The following is a 20,046-nucleotide window of genomic DNA, read 5'->3' as shown; positions in this document are numbered from 1 at the left end:
CCAAGAGTGTCCCACACTTCTTTGGATGAATTGCAATACTTAACCTTAATGAGATCCTGATTATTGAGACCATTGAATAGAGCTTGTCTAGCTTTTGTATCATTTGACACTACTTCTTCATTTTGCATAGATACTTCCTTGGTGGTAGTATACAACACATCATATGATATTGACAAAAGATAGGCTTCTATTTTAATCTTCCAATCCTCATAGCAAGTACCACCAAACTAAGGTGCATCATCAACACACTGACCTTCCATCATGCTTCTAAGAACTTTTTTGTAGGCTTGTTAATGCCTTGGTTTAGCAGACCAAGGCTCTGATACCAATTGTTGGACCAAGAGGGGGGGTGAATTGGTCAGTTTAAACTTTTTCTAGTTAATCAATCCAAATCAATCAAACACATATCAGGCACATTACACAAGATATACAAGGAAACCTTCTCAATAAGGAAAAACCTTAGTTCTTGGCCTTAGCCAATAAATCATCCACTAGTTGTAAGTACTTTATTACACACTCAGCTATCTCACTCTCTGCACACACCCAAGTACAAGAATAGACACTAGTTTTCACAACCAATACTTACACACTAGCTCACCAATGTACTCACAGCACTCCCCCTGTCCTAAGCAACCCTGCTTGGACTCATAAGCTCTTAATAGCTATATTAACAATGAGGTGAGGTATCAAGCCTCACTACCATTTACAATGAGGTGTCACAACACCAAGTTCAATATACTTAAGCTATAAAACAAAGTGGGAATGAAACATAGCCTTAAGTACTCTTTTACAAGAAACCCTAGCTTCAAACTTTTTTGCACAAATAAGGATACAACTGTCAATTCACAATGCATCTTCAACTGATGCTCACACTAGGTTCCCACAATCTTGAATCAACTCAACAAACTTTCTCAATCTGATATAGAACAGTGAACAACAAGTTTTAATAACTGTTCAACTCAAAATACTTCAAACTCTCTTCAAAGGGTAAATCTGTCAACTCTCAGAATGTCTTCTCTAAGAACCCCTTTCTCTGTCTTCACAACTTTATAATCTTAGTATACACTTGATAAAATGATGACCACATTAATCACAGCAAGATAAAATACTTTCAGCCCCAAAATAGATTATTTTCTGCAGAACCACTTCAGCTAGCAGCAATAGCTTTATACAGATAATATAATACCTCTATTCAGCTTTAAACTCAGTAATCTTAGTTTCACAACAATACTTTACACTTGCTTAACATATAGGATTGATAGGAACAATTATAACAGCAAGGTAAGCATTGTAATCTCAGATTAAACTAAAACCCCAACAAACCCTAGCTTTGCAGCTTCTAAGGGCAACTCTGCAATATAGCTTCAATGGGAACCCAAACTCCACTTCCACAGACTTATAACACTTATAGAATCATGCACAATAGAAAATAACCATAAGTATAGCAAGATATTCAAAAATTGTAAGCTCAGCTTCAATACAAGAGTAAGAACACCAAAACACAAGGTTTATTAATCACAGCCTTGGAATGCACCACACACCCTTCAACCAAAGCCCTCCACAACTTCAACATAGTGATTTGAGCCTGCTCAAATGAATATACAAGATACACAAGTAGGTATACAATAATGAAGTATGATTTCAGTAGCAAAATAGCTCAGTTCAAGGCCTATTTTTAAGCTTTTGTGATGCTTCAGTTCAAAGGGTACAATAGGTATTTTGAACTACCTTAGGTCAGGAATATACTCTCACATACTCAGTTCAACTTCACATAAAATCTCAGGACCAAAGCACATCAATAAGGTTATTAAATTCAGCCTCAAAAACTGCTCTCAGCTTGTTTCTGTAGAAACCTGGTAGCTGAGGGTAAAACTATAAATTCGTGGGCGCATTGTCTTTAATTCTATTTCTTCAATCTTAAATAATGAATATAACCTTGCTAGGATGATGGTTAGTACATGAATAGCAAGTTACATTAAAGTTTCTCCATAACTCAAGGCTAATCAGCTTAAAACCCTAACCCTCAAGGGTTTTAGAGTTCAAAATAGGTTTAGTCAATTTTTAGTGATGTATATTAGAGTCCAATGGTTTAGATCATCTTTTTAAGCATGCTCATATATTAAACGTCAAATAACATTTTAAGTCAAGATATCACAGCTACAAGCTTATGACAGCACTATGCACCAAAAAATGAAGATTAAGGTAGGTTTAAGGTATGGGAAATTATACCAGCTGTAATATTGCTGTCTAAGTGTCCTCTATAGATAAAAACCACCAAGTTACACTTGTCCAAGCCTTACTTTGACCCCAGAAGCAACCGCAGCAATTTTTGGACCTCCAAGCCTCTTTCTTGCACTAGAAATCTATAACATGTGACCTCTACTAAATCTGCACCTTCTTCATGATGAATTCAGAGAATAAATGCTGCTTAAATCATCAAGAACCCTCTCTGAAATCATTATTAGCATTAAGCTCTCGAGACCACACTCTCTTTTTTAGCTCAAAAACTCATTGTAGGCTCTCACAGGTGCACACTCATTGCAGCCCTTTATAACAGTATATTTGAGGGGGGTTTCATCTTTGTGTTTTTCCAAAAAATATCATTTTGGCCCTTAAAACCCCATTTTTTCCCAAAAAACCCCTGTTGCCAGGTTTTTGTTGAGTTATAGTACAAGTGTATGAGTAGTGGCTTTCTCGTAACTGGTCAGATGACTTGGGGCAGTGTTGTGATCATCATTTTTGGCCTCCTAACCGGTTAGGAAGGTTTCGTAACCGGTTAGATGTTATTGGGTTGGCACATTTTGACCTTTTTGCCCTTTTTTCTTCCGTTAGCCATATCTTCTTCATCCAGACTCCGAATCAAGTGATTTTTGAGTCTAAGTTTATTAATTTTTTGTTGTCTTTCCAATGGTATGCTCAGAAGCACCCACTTTTACCTTGGAAATGACCATTTTTCCCCTAGGTTCATTCTTGTCCATTTTTAAAACTTTACTTCTGCATTTATTTTCTTTGGGTTCCGTGACCTCATTGAGTGTCACATTGGTGTCTTAGAGACACGTTGTATCTTTAGAGACCATTATTTCATCTTTTGCTTCCACATTCTGGATTCGTCATCGGATCTACGTTCAGTTCACAACAGGACGCACTGGCCTAAAAACCAGGGCCGTCACAGGTGGTATCAGAGCTCATAGGTTTGAATACCTTAGACGATGGGCTTTAGGTGCATATCAGGATTTTGTTGATGTACTTTGATATTTTCACATGCCTTTGATAACATGTTTTGGTGTTGTAACATGTTTATGTGTTTCTTGATAACATGTTTGGTATTATGACATGTCTCTATGCTTATATGCTTATGTGTTTAAAAGCATCCTTGTTTGACATGTATGCTTATTTGTTTAAGTGCTTAACTGTTTAAATAGCTTTTTTTGATTGCTTTAGCATGACCATATGTTGCATACCTTAATATGTTATTTATTTGATGCATTCATAGTGTGAGTTGCATTCGATCATAATAACTCATGTTATTATTGATCTCATTTCCTTTTCACGTATATAGCGTCATAGTCTTGACTCATGGAAAGTCTTCTTGTTAGGGATCACGTGAGCATAGAGTTATAGTCTCCGTCTGGCGAGATGAGACATAGGCCATGGAGGCACTGTTTCGTCTCATTTTCTTTTGTCTCTTCGTGAGATCGTCATGGTGGTGTTAGAGGTGTCGATGTCATCTCTTAGGACTTCATCATGGTCTTGACGTCATTGATGTCATTAAGGTCTTTGTTTCTAGCGTCATGGGACGATGAGTCAGGCTGACTTGAATCCTTCCTTAGGGAGTTGGGAAGTTACCTTATGAGCCTCAGGGCGAGGTTCTCATATCTTACCTTCTTAGGGCGATGGTTTTAGGATTTAGATGGGTGTGTTGACCTAGAATCTTTTTTGTGTTGCCTTGGACAGCTCTTACGAGCTACGGTTGTGATGTGAGTGGTTTCGTGTAATTAATTGCGCTGGTGTAATTAATTACTCTCCCTTGTTCTTAGAGACTTGAGGCGTGGTGTTAGGGTTCTAGTAGAATCCTGTAGAGTTCCTATCAAGCTTATTGGCATCTTGGTTTGGGGGTTTTCTCATTGATGTCTTGTAACAGTTAGCATTGGGGCTATCCATTTCATTGTTGCCTTATTTCATGTGGTTCCTTTCCTCGTAATAAGAGATTAGACTCATCCAGGTTTCGTGTTACGTTTTCTGCGTGGTGTCTTTTGAGAGGCATTCCATTCATTTCTGTTGATTTTACGAACTTATCATTTGTTTGATCACTTCTACATGTTTATGAGCCCTATTGTTTTTGGGCATACATTAGAAACATGTTTAGGATGTATGACTATGTGACAGTTGTGTAAGGATGTATATGATGCGTTCGTTTATACTGTATTTGTTTAACATGCTAGTGTCATTAGTGGTGTATAGCGTGTCATTGTTATTTTACCCCTACATGATAGGTTGTTTATTTAGTTTACCTTATGTGTACTGTATGTTTAGTGCTATGATATTATTTGATTTATATCATTTAATTTTTGCGAGTATGCAATATGTGAGTATTTGGTTTATACTATTTCATCTTTCCTGTACTTATGTTGGGGTTTTGTGACCTTGGTTGGTGGGATAGGGATGTGTGAGCTACGTAGTAGACTCATGTTTTGAGTTTTTCAGTTGTCCATTATAGGGATTTTGACCCAGCATTTTGTCTTCTGTATATAGCCTTACGGTAGGTCTACTTCAATTTTGTGCATAAGTTTTCGATTTTGTGGGTTCGATCCATTGGCTTGAGGGTACAGACTTATTAGGTTATGGATTCAGGATTGGTGTTGTTGTTGTTGCATTTTCAGATGTGGGGTTCGTTAGTACGCTAGCGTTAGCGATTTAAGACCTTAAGCATAACAGTGCCAATGGCATTGTTGTTAGAGTTTTGGGATTAGCTACCCCAACTCTCGCGGATGCTTGGTTCCCGTATTGCTTTTGGTAATGATCATTTTCGACATTGATGTCATTTGTATCAAAAAGTTTCTTTCTGGGTTGATCTGATAAGAGTATGTTATGAACTAGTGCCTTATATTGTCATGCTACCTTATTGACGAATAAGTGTGGGCAGATTTTAGTCATTGTTCTTACTGCCATATCATTCTTAGCCATCTGTCATGATTTGACTTATTGTTGTTTTAGGATTCTCTCAGTGATTGACATTGAGTTAATATGCCGATTCGTTTGGGGAGTGTCACTCAGTTCTTGGTTTTTTGCGTTCCTTCGGAAGACCTTCAGGCTTTTGAAGTTGTCATTTCGCACCTTATGGTTTGTCCATTGGTTTAATCTTGCTTTGATCTTGTTCGGTTCTCTTTTGTCTGTTCCTAATTTCGGGGACGAAATCCCTTTAAGGAGGGTAGGTTGTAATGACCCGGTCATTTTCCTTCCTTTCCTTTTCTCAGATTTTCACGGATATTTTTTTTTTCCGTTGATCTTTCTTTTTCTGAGTTCATTTTCTCGTCACTTAGTGTCATCTCAAGTGCTCTAGAATGATTTTCGAGACTCTTTTCCTTGGATTGACAACTTCCTTTGAGAACCGCGTCATTTCCACATTTTCATTTTTTGAACACTATTCATTTTTCGTCATTTTCCCTATTTTGTCTTTTTCCCTTTTGTTACTTTGTTGGCATAACCACACTTTTGTGTTTGGAGTTGGTTTTTGACTTCACATATCTTCATTTTAAGTAGTTTCCACGAAAAACGTATCTTTACTTTTGTAGAAAAGTACTCTAGCTGCTCCCGGTGTCCATATGGGCATAGATGCACAGTTCTTCAGAAAATTTTTCTTTTCTTGGGGTGTTTTTCGTAAATATCTTTTGAAGATATTTTATTTCAGGGGTTTCTAAGAAAATATTTTTTGGATGATATTTTAATTTTGGGCCAGTTGTGCAGTTTTTACTTTTCGGATGGGCCACTGTGCAATTAATGAAACACCCACACACACTCACTATTATTGCAAAACACTCCAAGAAAAGCTTTCGTATGAATCCTCTGAATTGGGCTCTTCCATTTGAGATTATATGTGACGCATCTGATTATGCTATGGGTGCTGTCTTAGGACAACGAGTGGATAAGCTTTCGCATGTTATCTACTATGCTAGTAAAACTCTTTCAGATGCACAATTGAATTATACCATTATGGAAAAGGAGTTGTTTGTAGTTATATTTGCTTTGGATGAATTTAGATCATATCTATTAGGTTCCAAAGTCGTAGTCTATTATAATCATTCTACTTTGAAACATCTTCTTTCTAAAAAGGAAACCAAACCCCATTTGATTCGATGGATCCTCTTGCTTCAAGAGTTTGACTATGAAATTCGGGATAAGAAAGGGTTAGAGAATGTTGCAGCTGACCATCTTTCTCGAATTCTAATTGAGGATACCTCAACTTCCCTTCCAGTTTGTAATTCTTTCCCGGATGAACAACGTTTTGAGGTTTCTCATAAGGATTTGCCTTGGTTTGCTGATATTGTGAGTTACCTCGCAACAGGAAAACTTCCTTTGTCTTGGTCAAAGAAGGAAAGAGATTGATTTTTTTCCTAAATTAGGATGTACTGTTGGGAAGATCCTCAGCTATTCAAATACTGCGCTAATCAAATTATTCGTAGATGTGTTCTGAGAGTGAGTTTCATAGTATTCTGACTTTCTGTCACAGTTTGGCATGTGGAGGTCATTTTAGTGCAAAGAAAACTGCTGCTAAAATTCTTCAGTGCGATTTCTTTTGGCCTTCACTCTTTCCGGATGCATATTTATTCTGTAGGTCATGCCTTAGATGTCAGCAGCTAGGATCAATTTCTAGAAGAAATATGATGCCCTTAACTCCAATCTTAGTTATTGAGGTTTTTAATGTTTGGGGTATTGATTTCATGGGTCCTTTTATTTTGTCCAATAAAAATGAGTACATTCTTGTGGTTGTTGACTATGTGTCTAAATGGGTTGAAGCAGTAGCTATTAAAACCGCCGATCACACAGTTGTGGTTGAGTTCATTCAAACGAGCATTTTTAGTCGGTTTGGAATGCCACAAACTATTATTAGTGATGGGGGTGCTCATTTCTATAATAGGTATTTCCATACCTTGATGCAAAGATACTCCATCACTCATAAAGTTGCTTCTGCCTATCATCCCAAAACAAGTGGCCAAGTAGAAATATCTAATCGTGAAATTAAGAGAATTCTTGAGAAAACGGTTAAGCCAGATCGTAAGGATTGGTCTGATAGACTAAACGATGCTTTGTGGGCTTACCGTACTGCATATAAAACTCTGATTGATATGTCCCCTTACCATCTTGTCTATGGTAAAGGATGCCATCTTCCTATAGAGTTAGAACACAGAGCTTTTTGGGCCATTAAAAAGCTCAACTTTGATATGACGTTTGCTAGTTCTAACAGGAAGATTCAATTAACTGAGCCTGAAGAATTACGTAATGATGCTTATGAGAGTGCTAAGGTTTACAAAGCAAAGACTAAGGCATTTAAGATTGCCTTAGTCTTTGCAATCTTGTATTTCTATTACACCATAAGGTGTAACAGAAATAACCATGTATGGACCTTCCCAATGTGACTTTAACTTTCCAGGATAAAGTTTCAGTCGTGTATTAAACAACCAAACCATCTTCCCATCCGGACTCCGAATCAAGTGATTCTTGAGTATAAGTTTATTAATTTTTCGTTGTCTTTCCAATGGTGTGCTCAGTAGCACCCACTTTTACCTTGGAAATGACCATTTTTCCCCTAGGTTCATTCTTTTTTGTTTTTAAAACTTTGCTTCCGCATTTGTTTTCTTTGGGTTCCGTGACCTCATTGAGTGTCACATTGGTGTCTTAGAGACACGTTGTATCTCTAAAGACCGTTATTTTATCTTTTGCTTCCACATTCTGGATTCGTCATCGGATCTACATTCAATTTATCATAGGACGCACTGGCCTTAAAACCAGGGCCGTCACAGGTGGTATCAGAGCTCATAGGTTTGAATACCTTGGATGATGGGCTTTGGGTGCATATCATGCTTTTTTTGATGTACTTTGATATTTTCACATGCCTTTGATAACATGTTTTGGTGTTGTAACATGTTTATGTGTTTCTTGATAACATGTTTGGTATTATGACATATCATGCTTATGTGTTTAAAAGTATCCTTGTTTCACATATATGCTTATTTGTTTAAGTACTTAATTGTTTAAACAGCTTATTGCTTTAGCATGACCGTATGTTACATACATTAATGTGTTATTTATTTGATGCATTCATAGTGTGAGTTGCATTCGATCATAATAACTCGTGTTTTTATTAATCTCATTTCCTTTTCACGCATATAGCATCACAGTCTTGACTCATGGAAAGTCTTCTTGTTAGGGCTCACGTGAGCGTAGAGTTGTAGTCTCCGTCTGGCGAGATGAGACGTAGGCCATGGAGGCACTGTTTCGTCTCATTTTCTTTTATCTCTTCGTGAGATTGTCATGGTGGTGTTAGAGGTGTCGATGTCATCTCTTAGGAATTCATCGTGGTCTTGACGTCATTGATGTCAGTGAGGTCTTTGTTTCTAGCGTCATGGGACGATGAGTCAGGACTGACTCGAATCCTTCCTTGGGGAGTTGGGAAGTTGCCTTATGAGCCTCAAGGTGAGGTTCTCGTATCTTACCTTCTTAGCACGATGGTTTCAGGATTTAGATGGGTGTATTGACTTAGAATCTTTCTTGTGTTGCCTTGGACAGCTCTTACAAGCTACGGTTCTGATGTGAGTGGTTTCATGTAATTAATTACGCTGGTGCAATTAATTACTCTCCCTTATTCTTAGAGACTTGAGGCATGGTGTTATGGTTCTGGTAGAATCCTGTAGAGTTCCTATCGAGCTTATTGGTATCTTGGTTTGGGAGTTTTCTGGTTGATGTCTTGTAATGGTTAGCATTGGGGTTATCCATTTCATTTTTACCTTGTTTTGTGTGGTTCCTTTCCTCGTAATAAGAGATTGGACTCATCCAGGTTTTGTGTTACATTTTCTGCGTGGTGTCTTTTGAGAGGCATTCCATTCACTTCTGTTGATTTTACGAACTTATCATTTATTTGATCACTTCTACATGTTTATGAGCCCTATTGTTTTCGGGCATACATTAGAAACATGTTTAGGATATATGACTATGTAATAATTGTATAAGGATATATATGATGCGTTCGCTTATACTGTATTTGTTTAACATGCTAATGTTGTGACGGCCCTGGTTTTTCAAGCCAGTGCGTCCTATGATGAACCGAAGATTGACCCGATAACGGATCCGAATTACGGAAGCGAAAATAGAAAAACAAGACTCTAAGAAGTCAAAGTGACCTTCCATAAGGTCGTGGAACTCAATGAGAACTGATGCGGAAGCAAAAGATCAAAAATATGACAAATAAGCCCTCAGGGGCAAAATAGTCATTTTTGAAAACTGTGGACTAGGGTGCCACCGACCACACCGCTGGAAGGACAACGAAAATTGACCTGATAACGGATCCGAATTTGAGTATTATGCTTGGTAATCAAAGAAGTGTCTTCTTAAAAAATGAGATAGGATATGATCCTCATGTTAAAGATGCATGTTTATTAGAAAATAGAAAATCTTTGAAAGATTCTTTTGTGAAGAATTCTTTTACATGCTATTATTGTAAAAAGTTTGGACATAAGATTCATAATTATCCATTTAGAAAGAAGTTGAGGTCAAAGAAGATTTGGGTTCCAAAAAGAACTTATGTTCCATTGCCTAACTCATATGGACCCAAGAAAATTTGGGTACCAAAAGGAGAATTTGTAACCTTTCCTTGTAGGGTTACTTGATGACATCTTCTTATTCAAGGATTATGAAGGAAGTATCACACTTGGGAACAACCCCAAGAGCAAGATAATTGGTAAAACTCCACACAATCTTTCCATGCCATGAATTTCTTGAATTTCATGGTTTGTTGTAATCATTCATATATTGTGGAAATTTTCCTTTATTGTAATTCAAGTATTCATCAATTATAAAAACTATTTTTAATGCATGCTTTCATTGATTGAAAAACAATTTTCTATATGCATTATATTCATATAAATTACTTGTAATTTTATTTGGAATTCTATACCTTGAATTAGAATAAAATTGTTTCAAAAAAAGGTGTAAATCTTAGAAGGAACTTAGCTTTCCAATAAGCTAATATTCTTTGAAAAATAAATTTGATTTAGAAAGAAACACATCTTCCTTTAAATTGTTAAATCCTTTAAGGAATTCAAAAAGGGGACACTTTGTTTAATGTTGCCTACTTAGGAAAAATTATGTTCCTCTTTGTCAATTCTTGAACTTCATTACGGACAATGCTCATGGAATTACATTATGATCCATATATAAAAGGTTGTTACTTCACTTATTTTTTATCTCATATGGATTCATTGAATTGAATGTAATCATAAGCATGTCTATTTTTTGAATTGACATTTGCACTAGCATGCTAAAGACATTTAAATTGACAATTTAGTTTGAAGCATGTTGATTAAAGGTAGTGTCACATTTGTGCTTAATATTGAATTGTGTTCCAAAAGAAACCTTAATAATGTGTTCTAACTCATGAGGACCCTTAAAGAATGGGGTACCAAGAATGTCACTTGAGTATGTTTTATAGGTTTAAAATCCTTTTCACTCAAGGACAACTGGATTCTCAAGTTGGTGCCTAGAGCACAAAAGAAATATCATGCCAAGAAATCCTCTCACTCACAAAATGGAAAGGATGCATCACATTGAGAAACAACTCCCAAGATAATGAAGTTAGCACTATGGGTAAAGAATTCATTTCTCATTAATGTGCTCTTATATGAAGAATTCAATCGTGAAATTCTAAGCATGACATTTTTAATATGCTACTTGTTGCTAATAGATGTAATAATGTCTATGTTATAGATTTTGATAATTTTGCATGAAAGTAGTTTATTTTGGCATATGAGTTATGAACATGCTAACACGAAATGTTACTCTATCTTTCAAATAATCTTTAGATTAACTATGTCAATCCTTGTGAAAGATTTACTTTTTGGAAGATATGCCATCAAAGGAAAGCATACATTTTCTCATGTAGACCATTAATGCTATTTCATTTGAACCTTATCAAATCTATCAAAGTAGCAATGTCTAAAACATCATCTATATGCTTGTGTGATCTTAAATGCTTTATCTATTTTATTGTGTCACTTCTATGCATATAGAAAATGAGGTTATTAATCTTAAAAATGTTTTGTTGGACTTTAGATAATCAAATAAGTCCTCACTTGAAAACCTCAAAAAGTGAATCTTCTTGGAAGAGCTATCTCATGAAAATGAAGAAAGAGAATTTATAATGTCTTCCTAAGAATTGAAGAATTGTTCACTACCATCAAATTGATCATTTATTGGTGAACACTCTATTGTGCAAATTAAAAGAATTAATTCTTTCTTAAAAGTTGATATACTTTTAACCATATTCCTTTACAATCAAATCATGATAAGTATCTTGAGTTATCATTGGTAACTTAGCTAGACTATTCCCAAGAAGTCAAACCAAAAAGGAGAAATAAATTATATGTCTTTGTGTACATGTGTTTTTGGATTGAAGGAATAAAAATGCTACATGTTTTTGCATGAAATGAGTTTTCTCAAATGTATAACTTGTTGTCTTCATATCTAAAAAGTCTTTTGAAGAAAAATCACCCGGATTTGAAATGCATAAATTTTGGACTAGATGTTTAAAATTTTTAATGGCCTTATATGATTAAAATAAGCTCCTAGAGCTCTCTTTGAAAGGCTTAGTGGTTTTCTCAATATTGATGATTTTTGACTAAATTGATATATATGTGTTTTTAAAACCATTCATGAAAATATGTTGATTGATCATATATACTATCATTGGATCAACATTTATGATATGTACAAAGAAGTTTACCTCAAGCATGCAAAATAAATTGATATTAGCATGATAAGTGAACTTAACTTCTTCTAAGGAATGAAGCTCATTTAGTGTCATGAAAATTAAAATTCATATATTTATTTGACACTTTAATCTCGAGAATATGTCATTCAAAGAACACGTTATTCTAGCTTAGATGACTAATGTGATATCTCAAGTGCTATTCTACTTTGACATATCCATTTTTAGCACTTTAGAATTTCATGTGATATTTCTTGATCACTTCTTAAATAATGCATCTAGAAGAGATAGTTAGTTCATCCACATGGAAATTCATGTAGCTAATCTCTCACTACATCTCTTAAAGAAGTTATTTTGGTATCAAGACCTCATTTTTGATGATTTTAGCCATACTTGCTCCTATGTGTTATAATTACATCTCTTTATTGGCTTATTTCATGATATATCTTAAGCATACTTTAGCAATCATTGCTTCATTGTTCAATTAGTTGCATAATCATTGAATAATATAGGATGTAAATGGAAGCATATTGATAGGGGGAGATTATTAGTAATCTCTTGTGAAGGAATATTGCATATTTTGTTAAACATGTCTTAAAATGACTTTTTGGTCATTATATTCATTCCTATGAACTTTCATGATTTTGATGATATTTCTCTCTTTATTGAATACATCAAATGGGAAAAATATATTAGGATTTAAGCACACTTAACTTCTTAGATTTGCCTCTACAAAGGTTTTTGCCTTTTAGCTTACTCTAATCCTTGCTTCATTTTTATTTTTGTTACGAACTATTATGTATAGTTTTGTATACCTTTGCTTAATTGAGTATATATTCCATCTCGAGTTTATTCTTTATATATACTTTTGTATATGCCATGAACCTTAATGATGTATTGAACTCATGCTTTCATTGCTTCACTATACTAAATGCTAAATGCTTAATGAAGTTGTTTAGACCTCCCACCTTTTTGAGATGCCAAAGGGGGAAAGATATGTGATGTGTTAAATGATCTTAAATGCATGTTTATGTATAAAATGATTTATGATATATCAAGCATGCAATTTTATAACATTATGTTCATTGAATGCACTTTGATAGGGGGAGCATTTTTCAAATGCTACTCTATTTGTTTATGAACACATTAATGTTTTGTCATCATCAAAAAGGGGGAGATTGTTGAACTTAAGGATTTCATCCAATGACAATCTAGTTGTTTTGATGATAACAAACCATTAATGGTGTTTAAGGACTAATGTTCACATTGAGTGTTATAGATGACTTATATTCAAAGAAGAACTTCAATGAAGATCATAAAGACCATTCCAAGTATTCCATTATTCAAGATCACATCAAGGAAAGAAATGGATACAAAGAAGTGTTGAAGTTGCAAAGAAATATAACTTGGACTACAATGAGCAAGAAAGCAACTCAAAGGAAGGAAGAAAGTGAGACTACCTCAAAGCCTAAAGATCATGGACAAAGCTTGAAGAAAAGGGTAGATAGGATGGTGAGTGTTTAGGATTCAATATCAAAGTATCTATGAATCCATTTGAAGCTCATCTCTATAGGACCATGCATATCATATCATCATTCATATGCTCCTATATCCATTAGCAATTGACTATGCACTTCATTCATATACAATTGACATATGGAGTCTTTGCTAAAGAGTGAGTTAGTTCAAGCTTGCATAAGCTTTGAAAGAACTCATCACTTGTGCTAGAAATGCTAAGACCATGCACATCAATCATAAAATTCATATTGGTCAACAATTAAGGCATGAGAAGCCTTTATTACCATGAGTTGGTAACGGACATTAGGACCCCAGAAGCGCGTCATGAAAAACTATGTTTTTGGCTAAGTGTGAAAAATGGGTTTTTGAAATAATGATTATTTCAAAATAATTTTTCCCGGTAATAACTCTTTATACTTCAACTAGCCTAAACTGATTTTATCAGAATTTTTGACCAAGTCTACATTGGTCTACATAAGGATTTATTTTTACCAAAACTGTCAAAAGTCCAAATTTGTACTAAAACTGAATTTCTACATTTTGATTTAGTTGGATTTCAATTTTCTAGTATTTTTTATTGAATCCAAATGGGGGGTACTTCCTTATTTACATTGCAAACTTAAAGTAAATGGACTTAAATGTTTTCAATGGAAATAAGCTGTGTGCAGATGTCCTGTACTGAAAGTCCTAAGCATAAACATATCATCTGTCAAAACTGTCAATGCACCAGGAAACGTCGACTGGTTTTATGCATACGTTGACCAGTTCATGAAGCATACGTCGACCGGTTTGAAACATACGTCAACCGGTATCTAGGCAGTACTGAACTTCAGAAACTCAACACATACGTCGACCGGTTTGTAGTATACATCAACTGGTTTGTGCCATACGTCGACCGGTTCTTGTCGGATCTGCAGATTTCAAACTACAACGGCTCTATTTTCCTCAACCTCTGTGCATTCATCTCCTAACAGCTATATTGAGCTTGCAAACTCTATAAATAGAGTGGGGACTGTCTTAATAATTAAGAGACATCATTTGAAAGCCTTCACATTGCATTAAAGAGAGCTTTTATTCTCAATCTTCTTTTCGTCTCTCTCATTCACTCATATACAAATCTTGAGAGATTTAACTAAGGATTCAAAGGGCTTTTACTCTAATTTGAATCTTCATAGATTTTTTGTTCTATTCTACACTTAAGAGATCTTATTGAGTTCATTAGAGCTTTTGTTCTTCACTTATATCATCTTCTCTCATTCATATCATTTATAGAGTTTGAGCTTCACTTATATTCATATATACTCTAGTTGAGAGCTAAAAGTTTGTACATCAATCTTTGAGAGATATTTCTTATGAGCTTGCACTTGTATATCTATCTTGAGAGAGATTCAATCTTGTACTTCAATTACAATCTTTTCTACAAACTTGTAAGGGTTGGTGTGACCCAAAAGAAGCCTAGGAGAAGGGTGTTCTCCTAGCAAGGAAAAGAAAAAAGGTCTTGCTTCATGTAAAGGTTTGCTCTCCACCCGTAAGGAAAAACTCTATTGGATTGGGAAGTCTCAAGAGGGATCTTAAACCGAAGAGTAGGATTTTCTGAACCTCGCAAAAATCGCCGTGTTATAGTTTGCAATTTCTCTTCCCTTATCTCTTTTACAATTGTACTATAAATTGTTTACTTTCATATCTTGATTTCATATGTTGATTATTGCACAATAGGTTTTATTGTTGATTAGAAATTGTATTTCTATAATTTGCGAAATTTGGCCATTGACTCTATTCACCCCCCTCTAGAGTCAATTCTTAGGCAACACTAACATTTTCATGAAATAGATACTTTGAGTCTACGAAACTTCCATGGTATAGTGTGCATCCCAAATCAAGGTCCTTGTACCTGAAAAATGTCCCCACTATGTGGGTGAGTACCATAAAGCTACTCGTAGGAAATGAGCATGTATCGACCTAGCATTTTACGATTATATCACCTTAAGGTGAAACATGTCAAAGGGGCTCATGCCACATAACGTCTATATCAAAATGAGACTCAGGGAGTATCCTAAGCTACTCATGCAATTTAAAGTGAACAACGGCATACAAGTACACACGCTCAAGTATACTAAACAATGTTAAAACATGAGACACGACATTCAAGTACACATGCTCACAAGTATACTAAATCATGTTAAACGGGATAAGCAATATCTAGCATACATACACAAGTATAAGATATATGTATAGAGTACTCATAAATCAAGTATACAACATAAGTATACTAAGCTAAACACATACGCACAAGACAAGTATACATGGCACAAGTATACAAAAATGAAATCCGTACACACAAGACAAGCATACTAAGCGTAAATACACTAGATAGAGTTTAGATACACCAACAAGGATACAAGTTCAAGTATACAGTTTCAAGTATACTAAATGAGATCAAAATACATAGGCAAGTACCAATTCTCAAGTTACAAGTAATCTATGATTAACAACTTGAAATAGAATGTGAAATCAAAGTAGAAAAACTAGGACATGTGGTCACTAGACCAAGCAAGTGTTTCCGGGTAATTACGACCCACAAGGCACTACCTAGTGCGCACATGCATAAGTTATTCCGGGCAATTACGACCCACAAGGTACTACCTAGTGCACACTTATGACTTAGAAGACTCTTGTCTCCGTACTAGAGCCAAACCCTAGCCATCACGTGAAATATGTCCTTACAAGCTTTCCAAAATCAATAAGTCCAAAACTTATACAAAAATCAATAAGTTAGACCAAACTTATACCAAATCCACTAATGCATAAAACCATCTTCCATGCATAAATAAGGTTGAATCCATATAAACCATGTCCTATAATTCAAGTCTAGATAGCATATGACAAGTCAAGCCTCCAATATTCAATTTATACACCAAAACAAGAATATTTTGCAACAATTGAACCACATTACCACACTAAGCCACAAGTACTAAATAAGTCCTAATTTAGTAACTAGCTTCCAAGGTAAACAATTGTAATATTCTAACAAGCTATACACCTACACAAGATATATCTAAACAAGCTATGCAAGTCAATGATATTCTATATCATGCTAAGTCCAATTACCATTTCAAGAGGTCTCAAGTACTAATTCTACATCAAATTAGTAACATGCTCATAAGGTGATTAAACAGACTACATTTTAAGGGATTATCAACCTATTACCTCCAATATCAATTTAAGTGACCAACACACTTAAAATAAAATTAATTGAGCTCATTAATTAATTTTTCTCTAAATTTTCAAACATATCCAAATGTCCTCAATTTAATATATGATAAAGAACTCACCAAGGCCTACTTTAATATCACATTACAAGTTGATTCCATGCTTGATACAACTAGGTGAATTAAACTTTCACAAAACATAAATATTAAATAAAATTTGCAATTCTAATTCAAATAATCCCAATTTAATATATATCAACCACCATACCAAGGCCTAAATTTCTAGCATGCCACAATTTAATTCTAAGTTGCCTAGCATCATGAGAATTAAATCTTAAACAAAGAAAATAATTAAATTAAATTCTATAACTTAAACAAGACATGCTCACAAGTTGTATATGCTCATATAACAATCAATACAACATTAATATAACCCTAAAACATCCCCTACCTCAATTTGAGATGAAAATCTCAAAAACCCACCGAAAAAAAAGTGCTCTAAATCCGACGAAACTTCTAGGTTTTGTCGGGGACAACACGATTTACATGAATCTACAAGAAGCCCCATCAAAATCACAACTTGACTTCAAACCCAAACTCAAAATTTGGCCAAAAACGGGTTCTAATAAGGGGGAAAGATGCGCATGGTCAAGACAAACACAAAACGCGAAGGCACTTCGACTTTTTAACAAAGGGAAGAAGGTTCAAATGAAAGAAGAAGGGTGGCAGCCCCCTTGGGCTACCATAGCAGGTTCTGGTCGTGCATGGAGAGGGGAGAAGATGACTTTTTAATTTTGAGTCCCCCTATTTATAGAAAATCTCAAAAAGTGCCCCGAACGGGCCCCGCCGGGTCCGAAAAAGTGAAATTTGAGCAGACGCGCTCAAATGGCAAAACTCTATGAATGAAAAAGATTCAAAATGAGATAATATGAACAATGAAAGAAACAGCATCAAAAACCGAGTCCCGATCAGAGAGATATGCCCCAAACAAGTTCGGCAGCAACTGGGGCCAGAAACCCTGAAACTGAAGAAAAACGACCAGAAGGAAATTCCAAGAATTTACGAGTCAACAAAAAGTGAAAATGAATCCCATACGAGGATCCATGCTCTAGACGAAGTATTTTACAATAACTTTCATTAATTGCAAAATGGCCCATCCAAAAAGGGTTAATTGCACTAATGCCCCAAAATGAAAATATCTTCAAAAAATATTTTCTTAAAAATCCCTAAAATAAAATATCTTCAAAAGATATTTACGAAAAACACCCCAAGAAAAGAAAAAGATTCTGAAAAACTTTGCATCCATGCCCCTATGGACACCGGGAGCAACCAGAGTACTTTCTTGCAAAAGTAAAGATGCGTATTTCGTGGAAACCACTTAAAATGAAGATACTTGAAGTCAAAAACCAACTCCAAACACAAAGAGTGAGGTTACGCCGGCAAAGTGACAAACAGGGAAAAGACAAAATAGGGAAAAGGACGAAATAGGGAAAAGGACGAAAAGTGAATAGTGTCGAAAAACGAAAAATGTGGAAATGACTCGGTCCTCAAAGGAAGTTGTCAATCCAAAGGAAAGAGTCTCAGAAACCATTTTTGTGCACCCGAGATGACACTAAGCGACGAGAAACTGAACTCAGAAAAGAAATTTCAACGAAAAAAAATTCATCCATAAAATTCTGAGGAAAAAAGAAGGAAAGGAAATGACCGGGTCATTACAAGTGTCATTAGTGGTGTATAGTGTGTCATCATTGCTTTACCCTATGTGATAGGTGGTTTATTTGGTTTACCTTATGTGTATTATGTGTTTAGTACTATGATATTATTTAATTTATATTATTTAATTTTTGCGAGTATGCAATATGTGAGTATTTGGTTTATACTGTTTCATCATTTATGCACTTATGTTGGGGTTTTGTGACCTTGGTTGGTGGGATAGGGATGTGTGAGCTACGTAGTAGACTCGTTTTTTGAGTTTTTTAGTTGTCCATTATAGGGATTTTGACCCAGCATTTTGTCTTCTGTATGTAGCCTTACAGTAGGTCTACTTCAGTTTTGTGCATAAGTTTTCAATTTTGTGGGTCCGATCCATTGGCTTAAGGGTACAGACTTATTAGGCTATGGATTCGGGATTGGTTTTGTTGTTGTTGCATTTTCAGATGTGGGGTTCATTAGTACGCTAGCGTCAGCGATTTAAGGCCTTAAGCGTAACGGTGCCAATGACATTGTTGTTAGAGTTTTGGGATTAGCTACCCCAACTCTCGCGGATGCTTGGTTCCCGTAGTGCTTTTGGTAATGATCATTTTTGACATTGATGTCATTTGTATCGAAAAGTTTCTTTCTGGGTTGATCTGATAAGGGTATGTTATGAACTAGTGACTTATAATGTCATGCTACCTTACTGACGAGTAAGTGTGGGCGGATTTTGGTCATTGTTCTTACTACTATATCATTCTTAGCCATCTGTCATGATTTGACTTATTGTTGTTTTGGGATTCTCTCAGTGATTGACATTGAGTTAATATGCCGATTCGTTTGGGGAGTGTCACTCAGTTCTTGGTTTTTTGCGTTCCTTCGGAAGACCTTCAGGCTTTTGAAGTTGTCATTTCGCACCTTATGGTTTGTCCATTGGTTTGATCTCACTTTGATCTTGTTTGATTCTCTTTTTTCTGTTCCTGATTTCGAGGACGAAATCCCTTTAAGGAGGGTAGGTTGTAATGACTCGGTCATTTTCCTTCCTTTCCTTTTCTCAGATTTTCACGGATATTTTTTTTTTTTTCCGTTGATCTTTCTTTTTCTGAGTTCATTTTCTCATCACTTAGTGTCATCTCAAGTGCACTGGAATAATTTTCGAGACTCTTTTCCTTGGATTGACAACTTCCTTTGAGAGCCGCGTCATTTCCACATTTTCATTTTTTGTCATTTTCCCTATTTTATCTTTTTCCCTTTTGTTACTTTGTTGGCATAACCACACTTTTGTGTTTAGAGTTGGTTTTTGACTTCACATATCTTCATTTTAAGTGGATTCCACGAAAAACGTATTTTTACTTTTGCGGAAAAGTACTCTAGTTGCTCCCGGTGTCCATAGGGGCATAAATGCGCAGTTCTTCAGAAACTTTTTCTTTTCTTGGGGTGTTTTTCGTAAATATCTTTTGAAGATATTTTATTTCAGGGGTTTCTAAGAAAATATTTTTTGGAAGATATTTTCATTTTGGGCCAGTTGTGCAATTTTTACTTTTTGGAGGGGTCACTATGCAATTAATGAAAGTTATTACTAAATGCCTCGTTTTGAGCCTGGATCCTCGTACAAGATTTATTTTCACTTTTCATCGAGACGTGTACTCT

The sequence above is a fragment of the Cornus florida genome, unplaced genomic scaffold (genome assembly GCF_030987335.1).
Source record: "Cornus florida cultivar Cherokee Brave unplaced genomic scaffold, ASM3098733v1 CherokeeBrave_3.0.0_Hap2_Chr02, whole genome shotgun sequence".
Classification (NCBI taxonomy): Eukaryota; Viridiplantae; Streptophyta; class Magnoliopsida; order Cornales; family Cornaceae; genus Cornus; species Cornus florida.
Note: the sequence above shows the minus strand (reverse complement) of the source record.